Here is a 10,239-nt window from a genome sequence, read left to right as displayed (position 1 = left end):
TCCTGCAAGGTTGATTCTAATAGCCATCAAAAGAATATTTTTTGTGACTTGCTGCTACAATTAATAATTGTCCCAGTTAAGCACAAAACCCCTACATTTACTAGTGCTTCGTGAGAGGATGCCTATAGAGTGAAGGACAGGAACATGTAAGATGATTAATATACATTAATATACCCATCCACTCGATTCAGGGTTGTGGTTGAACTGGAACAATCCTGACAAGCAGTTGGTGCAAAGCACAGTATCGCCCATAATGTGACACCAGTCCACCTGCAGCACCCAGGGGTGGTAAAGAACATGACAGTGTAGTGGTTTCATGGGTTTACTGAGACAATTATCAATTGTAGCAGTAATCACAAGGTTGTTCGTTGGGGCTTTTAGAAAATCAATCGTCAGAACAACTAACAACGCACACACACGGGTTCAATACACGAGATACATTTATTAATATAAACTGTGCACCAAACATATACTAGTCTGCCTGGATACGAGCGGCAGACCTTACTGTGAGGGGTATCAATATACAAGGTATATAATCTCGAAGAGATGCAAACACAAAGAGATACACAACAGAGAATATATGTCAATATATATCGTTTGCTTACCAAATCGCTAATCAGTATTATTACCCACTGTTACTCTAAACTCAGAAGTAAATACATTACTCATGAATTAAATTGATAACAACTTGTGTGAGGTACAATTAAATTCTCGAGATGCAATGTAGAATGTTTACTTATCCACTGTGTTTGGATTTGGAATTTCCCGGCACGAACACCAAACCAGCTGACAGGCTCTGTTGCAGCCTCTGTTGCAGTGGTTGTCCAATGGGCGTTGTGTCGGCATCCTCTGGCTACCGGCCAACCAGTCGAGGTGCAGCTCGGAGTAGGACGGGCGGAGGAATCTGACTGCGGCGCGCAGGGCAGTCGTTGCTCCGAGGGGATCTACCAGCAGTCCGGCTGGCTAGTAGAAAGTCTCTATGCACAGAGTGTGACCGCGAGTCCTCACAAGTCACTCTTTTGCCTGGGAAGAAACTGGTTCGTTCCCGGTCCAGCGCTGCTTCTGAATAAGCTATTCAGGTTGTCGACAAAGGGTCCAACTGTAGGCTGCCATTGATCAAGCGGAGCATTCACGTTGGTAGAATTCTGAGTACGTACGGGATCCTCGGCCTCGCGCTTAGAACAAAGTCCAAGTCCTTTTGCAGACAACAGCAGTTGTCACGTGATTGTCTCTGAGGATGCGCGAAAATGGCCAAGGAGAGCCCAGAACTGAGCTTGCGCTCCCTTTTTGATCAAGACCCAGATGTGTGCTGATTGGTTGAGAGTTTGGCGGGCATTGGAGACCCACGTGGTATTACCATGCCCTGCCAGTCCCTGATTGGTTGGTTAAGGTGAGATATAAGTCACTTACTCTTGACACTTAGGAATGCAGTCCAGATGTCCATTCGGCACTCCCTAGACTGATAGGCGCCAGTGGATGACCATTGATCATGATAGCCAGGCTTAGCTACTTGCATCCCCGTCTGGGAGCTTGCTTCTTATCAAAAGAAAAACATCTTAAATCAGCTTGCATGAATTCTTTCTCTGTGGCTGCACCACAGAGATGGAGGGTGAGATGGGGCCTCCTTTAGGAGCATACCAACGCTTAACTCTGTCTTATTAACCAGCAGTGCCGCTACATATCCCCCCTTTTTGAAGGTCACGAGGTCCTGAGGCGTTGTTGCCTTCAAACAAAAACAGAGTTAAGTGATGTTTGTTGCACCACGGTGGATTCTACCACCCAATATTCACATTACCTCTCGAGAATTTGTACAGGAAATAGTGTTGGAAAGAACATTGCGTATACCTGCTCTCTGTTATAAGGTACCTAGGAATGAGGCTTTGGGCATCATCATTAGCTCTAGACCTTAAACTTCCGGCAGTTCACTATCAGTATCGGATAGCTCTGCAGCAGGCAGACGTTTGGGAGTGGTTACCTGATTTCGGTGATAAACCATTACTCCCTTTGTCTCATTCAAACTACCCCGCAAGGCTTTGATACAAGAGAACAGCATTCAACACATTACCCCAGCCATGATCCAGCTACCCAGCAGCAGTGTCAAGATGACCACGTTTATTGTTCCTAGCGCCCCAGAGGATCCACAACGACTGTGCTTGGGACCTACCAGTGTAGTTTTTAAGCTTGTGTCGTTAAGAACAAATTCGACTACCTGTACACCCTCAAGACTTACTGTCTCTTGGATTCTCTCATCCAAGTCAACGCTGTGTCCTCTAAAAGCGTCCACAATCTCGAGTTCCGTTTCATACAGTTCTGACTCCAGGTGATACAGTGCTAAATCGTTGAGATGCACTATAGCTCCTTCAGGAACTTTGGTTGGGTAGCTGCACTTCGGTAGCTGTATCATGTCTGTCATAGGTTATTGTAACAGTTAACTGTGGTGTGCTGACCAGCCATTTCTTTCCCACCTGCTCAACCTGGGGTTCGTTAACCTCACTTCTGCTCGTCACTGTGGCTTTACACTTTTCAGTGGCAGCCCCCTTTCTGATACCACACAACCTCTGAGTTGTGTCCCTAAGGAATAGCTTACTTGGGCATACCCAGTGGATATCCTTGGTTGATATACACAGTTCCAGGTTTGGAACAAGATACAAATTTGGATCATCCTCCTGGTAAGCTACGAGCGGTGGGGTGGTCAACTTCACATGCATGTCCCCCCTCCAGAAGCCAACGTTCGATATAGACTTGAGTCTATAGATATCCTTGCCACTCACGATGGGAAGGTTCAACAGGAAACCTATTTCCTTGGCTTCGGGGTTGACATGTATAGGAATGGCACTGCCTAGACTGTATGCAAGATGTACCTGTAATGGCTGCACCATCTCAGAAGTGGTTGTCCTAAGCACTTCTTCTACTAAGGACAGTGGAACCAAGTAAGTTGGAATCTGTTCCATGGCTAGGCTAGTTATCGTGGCACTAAGCTCCCTAAGCAAATCCTGCATCAGCATCTTGACCTGTTGCACGTAAGCATAATCCCACTGTAACACGTCGACAATCCTGCCCACGGTGTGGAGGGTGTTATTTAACACTGCTGCATGAAGGTTTACTGCTAATATTGTGCCCTGTAAGGTTTTCCCTAGGCCTTCCAGCCGCTGCTGCTGTTGATACAGCCTGTCCTGAATTTCTGGCAATTCCTTAAGTAACCCAGACACCTGCCTTCTCAGGGTGGTCAGGGTGACAGTGTTAGCAGCAAACAGACCAGCTGAAAATAGCGAACCCACGGCGGAGGCCGCAGCAATCAGACCCCCCAAAAACCTTTTGGGGCGGCTGAGGCCTGTCATCTCCTCCTGGCTGACTGTTGCCTTCCTCAGCTGGCGGAGCATGTGTATAGTGTCTAGCTGGGCACGCCATACAGCATCCTTAGCCCACTGCCTGCCATGATAGGACACCCTACTGTTCATGTTGATGTGCTTCCGAAACACATCACTTGGGTCCAGCCGCACATACACTCGCTGAGTATATGTTCTGCAATTTGTTAACAACAATCCGGGAGCGTCCTGCAGGACTATGCCGGTAGGAGGACCGGGTTCCACAACTTCAAGGGGCTGTGTCGAGGCGATCCACAGCACTGTCAGGACCAGCCATGGCAGTTTTAGGATTCCCATTCTGGAACACAGATGAGGCACATGGTACAATTCCACTATAATTTTGAATATATTTTCCTAGGAGGACCTACACTACAGTACCTAACTACCTGCAGCTACAAAGGGGCACCCCCCTCTTGATCGGGTTTAGACTTTTAACCCTATTCTGTGTCCTCCGGCGCCATTTGAGGTGAGCGATACAACCGGAGGTGGTTGCGATGCACCCACTTGTAGACCAGAGTTTGCTTTCCTTTTTCAATCCGAATTCGATAAGCTACCGGTGATACCTTATCGACAATCTCGTGGGGTCCTGTCCAACTGGGTAAGAACTTCCGGGCCACCCCTGTGGGTTTGGCAAATTGGAAGTACAGGACCTTGTCTCCTACTTGGAGTTCCTGGTTAACTGCCTTTCGGTCATAGTATGCTTTCCTACCCTCTGCACTCCTTCCCAGATTGTTCTGGGCAAAAGCAAAGGTTGCCTGCAGATGTGCTCGCAGGTCTGACACATAATGATGGGCCGTAGCAGCCCCCGTCGTGCTCAGGTCCTCCACCCCATAAAGACAGTGTAGGGGAAGAGTCATCTTCCGACCTGTCATCATCTCAAAAGGTGGGACCCCCGTAGAGCAATGGGGCGTGGCTCGGATGGCCATCAGAACCAGGGGCAGCTTAATGTCCCAGTCCCTACTGTTGGTGGAGACAAACTTTTTGAGCATACTAACCACCGTTCGGTTTGCCCTTTCTGCCTGGCCCGAGGATTGAGGGTGGTAGGAGATATTCAACTGGGCCTTGACCCCAAGCATATTCCACAGGGTTGCCATTACTGTAGCTGTGAAATGGGTTCCCCGATCCGAGTCCACGGTCAGGGGGAGTCCTCATCGACTGAACACATGGTTCACCAACAGCACTGCAGTTGTCTCTGCCGTGTCGTTGGGTGCTGGGAGGCACTCAATCCATTTTGTGAATGCACACTTAACAGTGAGGAAATATTTGTTCCCTCTGGATGACCTCACCAGCGGCCCCACCCAATCCATTTGTAGATTGGACCAGGGGAATGTCATGCCCTTTTTCTGGAGTGGTGCACGGTGCAAGGGCCGTGATGGTTGGAACTGGCTACACGTCAGACACCCCTTTACATACGCGCCGATGTCTTGGCCCATGTGAGGCCAGAATGCCACCTGCCGGATAGTGTCGTACGTGGCCTTGATTCCCCGGTGGCCCCCACAGGGCTCGTCATGAGTGTGTTGGATCATGACCCCCCGATGGCAGCGGGGAACTACCCACTTCGGGACACCTTGTGCAACTGGTACACAAACCAACAACCCCTTTATAATTTTTAGGTGGTCTTTCACCTCTGCCAGCTCCTTCAGCTCCGGAGACTGGCTCAGCACCTGCTCTGAAAGAGGTTGACGCACTGGGTCAGCGATATGCTGATACATTTGCCCAATTGCTGGGTCCTGTTTCTGCATTTCCGCAAGATCGGTGTTAAAACCCTGTGACCCAAGCACTACAGATTGAGGGTCAGCTCCGACATCCTGTCTAGCCCTGCTTCGGGTGACCGCCTTGACCTCAGCCACGGTTTCTGGGGGTAGCCATTCCTGCTGGAACTGCCAGGGTTCACCCTCTAAGGCGCCAGATTTGGCCAGCCGGTCGGCCTCATCATTCCCGTCTTTGTCGGGTCCCTTCACCTTCCTCCAGTAAACCATCATTCCAGCCTCGGTCGTGAGCTTGTCACTGGCCAGGAACAACTCTTTGTTCTTTACTTCCTTGCCCCGGGCATCTTTCATGCCGTTACCCTTCCAATACGGAAGATGGGACACGAAGCTATGTCGGGCGTAGTTCGAGTCACTACAGATGACAAATTGTTTAAGGCCATTTGTCAGGGCCTGCTGGAGGGTGATCAGCACCCCAGCTACTTCCGCATACTGACTAGTCTTTGGTCCTAGCTTATAGCGGGTCGGCCCAAAGGGAGTATTGTCTTGCCAGACTACTCCTACCCCTGCTAGCACCTGCTGTTCGTGGCGAAAAGAGCAACCGTCAACATAGGCCATGGGTAAGCCCTGGCCCACGTTCTCATCGTAGTACCGATGATTGTTCGGTAGCTCAGCAGCGGGAATCATTTCTGGAGCTTCCATGTCAGTGTCACAGCCGTGACACACTTGGCCCAAAGCCAGGCCCTGTCCCAGGTACATTTTCTTGCTCTGTGCATAACGTACCTCTATCTCATAGCCTTGTAGGGCCATCATCCATGCCACAATCCTGCTGTTTGACACCCTGCCCGCTTTCAGTTTCTGGCTATGCAGGAATGTCACAGGTTGGTGGCAGGTTTCGATAATGATCTTTTGTCCCCCTACCTAACTACGGAAGTGTTCTACCGACCAGACCGTAGACAACAGGGCCTTCTCGCAGTCCAAGAACTTTTGCTCCACTGGGCTCAGGGCTCGACTGGCATACGCTACCACCCTTCGTTCTTGGTCATATTCCTGACTCAGAGCAGCCCCAAGGCAGTGCTCTGAGAACCCTGCTTCAAGGTAGAAGACCTTATTTTTGTCAGGGTAGGCCAAGCACGGTGCACTACCGAGTCTCCGCTTCAGCTCCATCACAGCCTGTTCTGAGGAAGGTCCCCACTCAAAGGGCACGTCTTTCTGCAACAGCTTGTGGAGGGGCCTTGCTATTTCAGCGTAATCCTCAATGAACTGCCGGGAATAATTACATACTCCCAGAAAGCTGCGCAGTTCAGACAGGTTAGTGGGCGACCTCATATTCTGGATAGCTTGGACTCTGCTGGACTGTGGCTGTATGCCTTGGGCTCCAACCAATAGTCCCACGTACTCCACTTGGGTCCTACACCACTGTCCCTTAGCCAGAGACAGTTTGGCCCCTGCACGGGAGAGCTGGGTCAACACATGCCTGATCTCGGCCATGTGTTCTTCCCAGGTCTGACTCCGCATCAGAATATCGTCCACATAGACCAGGTTGCCCCTGGCGGCTGCATCACTCATGGCTTTGTGCAGAAATATGTTGAACGCCGCTGGGGAGTTGGAATACCCAAAGGGGCATCGATTCTAGGTGAACTGCCTGTTTCCAAAGGAAAAGGCCAGTTTGTACTGGTCTGTCGGTTCTACCTTAAGGGTCCAGAACCCATTGGCCACATCCACTGTGGTGAAATATTTCGCTGTTGTCACCTTGGCTAACTCCTGATCTAGGTAGATCATTGGCCATCGTGACAAAGGAACCTGTTTATTCAGCTGCCGGTAGTCAATGGTCAGACGCCACTTACCATTGGGTTTCAGCACCGGCCACAGTGGGGAGTTATTGTCCTTCTTTAGGACAAGGCGTACCGGAAACCCTGCTGTTGACGCAGGAACGATCAGGTCTGATTCGTTTACTACCTGGCAGGCCTGAGGAATCGTTTGACCTGACCGAATGTTCTCGGGGTCGCTGCTTAGAGAGTGGGCATCTGGGTTCACCCGTGTCCACAGCACACTGTTTACTGTGTCCAGCTGGGCGCCCAGTCGAACCAACAGGTCTGCACCAATAGAGACCGAATGGGTCAGTTGAGGTGCTACCTGGAAGTAGTGAGCAAACTTCCTTTTTCCGATGGAGATGGAAGCTGCACAGCTTCCTTTGCTCCAAATGGACCTATGAGGTGGGGGTGCCCACCACAGAACCTGTGATTGCGTCACCAGGGTCACCTGACGGCTTTGCGACAGGTCCTCGAACAGACCTTCACTGATTATGGACTTCTCAGAGCTGAGGCTGAAAATTACATCATCAACCTGCACTTCTGCCACCTGGACCCCTCCCACCACCATGGGGTGGTAGTCCTGGTCCCCCTGAGGTACCAGGGCGCACAGAAAGGACTCCCATTCATTACCGGACAGGGAGATCCACTCTTCTTCAGGGATGAAAAAGGGGTGTGCTTTACCTGGCGGGTCAAGCAGCTGCTCGGAGCACTGCTCTTGTAGTTGGGAGACCGTGGGAGTGCTGGCCTGGGCAGGACTTCCCTGTAGTTTTGGAAAGCAAGAGGAGACATTTATTTCTCGTCCAGAGAAACCAGGAGGATCCTCCAACTCAGCTATAGTGTTCAGTGGGCACTGTGTGATCACAGCATAACCACTGAACCCCCCTTTTTGCTGTACGACAGGCTTAGGATTTTTGACCTGAGCCCACAATTTTCCACGCTGGCAGTCCACCAGAGGCTCTAGCCTGTCAAGCAGGTCTTGGCCAATGAGTAGTGGCTCTGTTTTAAACCTAGAGATGTAAACAGGATGCACCACGTTCATTGGCCCAAACCTAAGTGCCACCCACACTCGGTGTGTGATCCTGGTATGATCCTGGGTATAGCTGGAAATATCTATCTTACACGGTTCTACCTTAAGTCTGATGCCTTTTCCTTTGAGCTACTCGTTTGAGCTCGCTGAAACATCAAACTAATTTCAGCCCCAGTGTCAATCAGTGCTTCTCTATCTAAGACGTTTTCAAGAGAAACCTTGATATAAATACGCCTTGCTTTGCCTTTCTGGCTGAGATTCCCTAAGAATTGTTGGAAGCCTGCCTTTTCTTTGACTTCAGGGGCGGGGTCAGCGCCCAACTCAGAGTCACAGGCTTCTTCCAGGCAGGAACCCTCCCACCCAATCAGATAGACTGAGGGAGGGGTTTGGGATGGATCCCCGCCTCCTCCAGTGGAAGGGGGCGTGGTCCCCCTAAGCTCATTCACGCTTCCGGCATTCAGTGCAGAAGGTTTACCCTGTCCTGATCTCTCAAGCAGGGCTTGTTCAAGCCTGGCCAGGCGGGTTGCAGTCGACTCCCTTCGTCCAGCCTTATGATAGGCTCTGCCTGTGCCCTTGCCTTCCCCGTAGCGCTCACAGCGGCTCTGACGCTTAGTGCGGTCCTGCCTGCCTATTTTGCGCTGGGGCTTAGCGGGCTCAGGAACCTCAGCTCCCTCGAGCTGAGGCGAGTCGTCAACCCTGCTGGCTTTAGTGGCGAACACAGCCGTTTTAGCAGGTTTTCGCTCTGAGGACGCAGAGACTTCAGCTCCCCAGGCTTTTTGAGCCAACCTTCTAATGTCAGCCATTTTCATCGCTTTTGCATCAGTGTGCATCACAATCATTTTCCTGATTGAGGGATGCAGATTAGCAATGAATAAACCTTTGAAATTCATGTTCTCTTCGCAACCCTCTTCATTCCGCCCTGCAAAATAAGTGCGCCAAGCCTCTCATAATAGTCGCGAGGGGCTTCAGCTTTTTCGTGCTTAATATGGTGCGCAGCGGCCACGGCAGCTATGGGATTGATAAAAGCCAAAAATTCTCCGATCATTGCCTGACACAGCTCCTCAAAGCTATTACAGACCTCCGGTCCTTGTCTAGACATCCACTCGTGGACCGCTCGGCTAGTAGTTTTCCTTACCAACATAGCCTTTTCCTGTTCGGACGCTCCGGGCATAAACTGCAAAGTATATCTCAGCTCATCGATGTAGGTTTCCACATTATTCCCTGACACTGACGGGTCAAACCTTTCTACATCTTTGGCTAACTGCCTCAGGGAGTGGAGGTTAATTTTTACGGTTTCTCTGCAGGCAGGGGGACGGCCGTGATCAGGAGCAGGGGGTCTATGCCTGAATTGCATCGCCCCTGCGTCTCGCGCAGGGCTCGGCAATCTCCCCCATGCCGATCCGACCACAGACCCTGGCCGGGAGAAACCTCCTCCCGGCGCGCTGGGTGAGTGCTCCGGGCTGCTAGGTGGGCTGGCATGCAAGTGGAATCTAGCCTGTTTTGCTTCCAGTACGGCAGCATCTAACTCCTTTTGCTTTTTCTGGCTGAGCTCATTTAAACTCTCAATTTCTTTTTCTTTTTCTTTCAAGCTCGCTTCCAGGTCTCTCCTAGCTACCTCAGCCGCAGTTTCTCTAGCAGACAGGTCATCTAATTTACCTAAAACTTCCCTGAGTCTGTCTTCACTTTCCTCATTTTTCACTCTCTTTTCTCTGATTATATCCAACAACTCAACTCGCTCCGCCTTATATCTTTCTAGCTTTCCCTGAAGCTTTTGTCAGCTCGGACAAAGACAGTTCCAGCTGTTTAGCTAGATTTAATGCGAAACTCGATAGGACCTGAATTGCGTTCACGGACCCTCCTGTGTTAAGCTGGTTCGCTACCTTAGCTACTAAATCTACTTGCAGCTTCTCAATATCATCAAAGTTCAACTTTTCGATACCGCTCCAGTAACCAGGATTGTCATCGCTAGAAATAGTACTTATAAGCGACTCCACTTCAGACATTTTAGCAGCCATTGTCATTACATCAGAGAAACTTTAAGAGTATTACTTTTATTTTCTTTTACCAAAATACAATATGGAATCTAAACACCCGAGCAGATGGATTTCCAATCAGCACACGTTACACTAAACGCTTGAAAACAGGGGGATTTCTTTAAGCAGTTATCAGCACACCCGGTATTCGCGTATAGAAGCCGTGGTGCTGTGCTGAACTTAAACTCACAGCAATATCAGTTATTCTGTGCGATTGATTCTCATTTCATTCTAAACTGCCCACCCAGGGATGCCATTAAATGTAGTGGTTTGATGAGTTTACTGAGACAATTA

The sequence above is a fragment of the Atractosteus spatula genome, chromosome 10, assembly GCF_055471065.1.
Source record: "Atractosteus spatula isolate fAtrSpa1 chromosome 10, fAtrSpa1.hap1, whole genome shotgun sequence".
NCBI classification, from domain to species: Eukaryota; Metazoa; Chordata; class Actinopteri; order Semionotiformes; family Lepisosteidae; genus Atractosteus; species Atractosteus spatula.
This window is presented reverse-complemented; position numbering follows the sequence as displayed.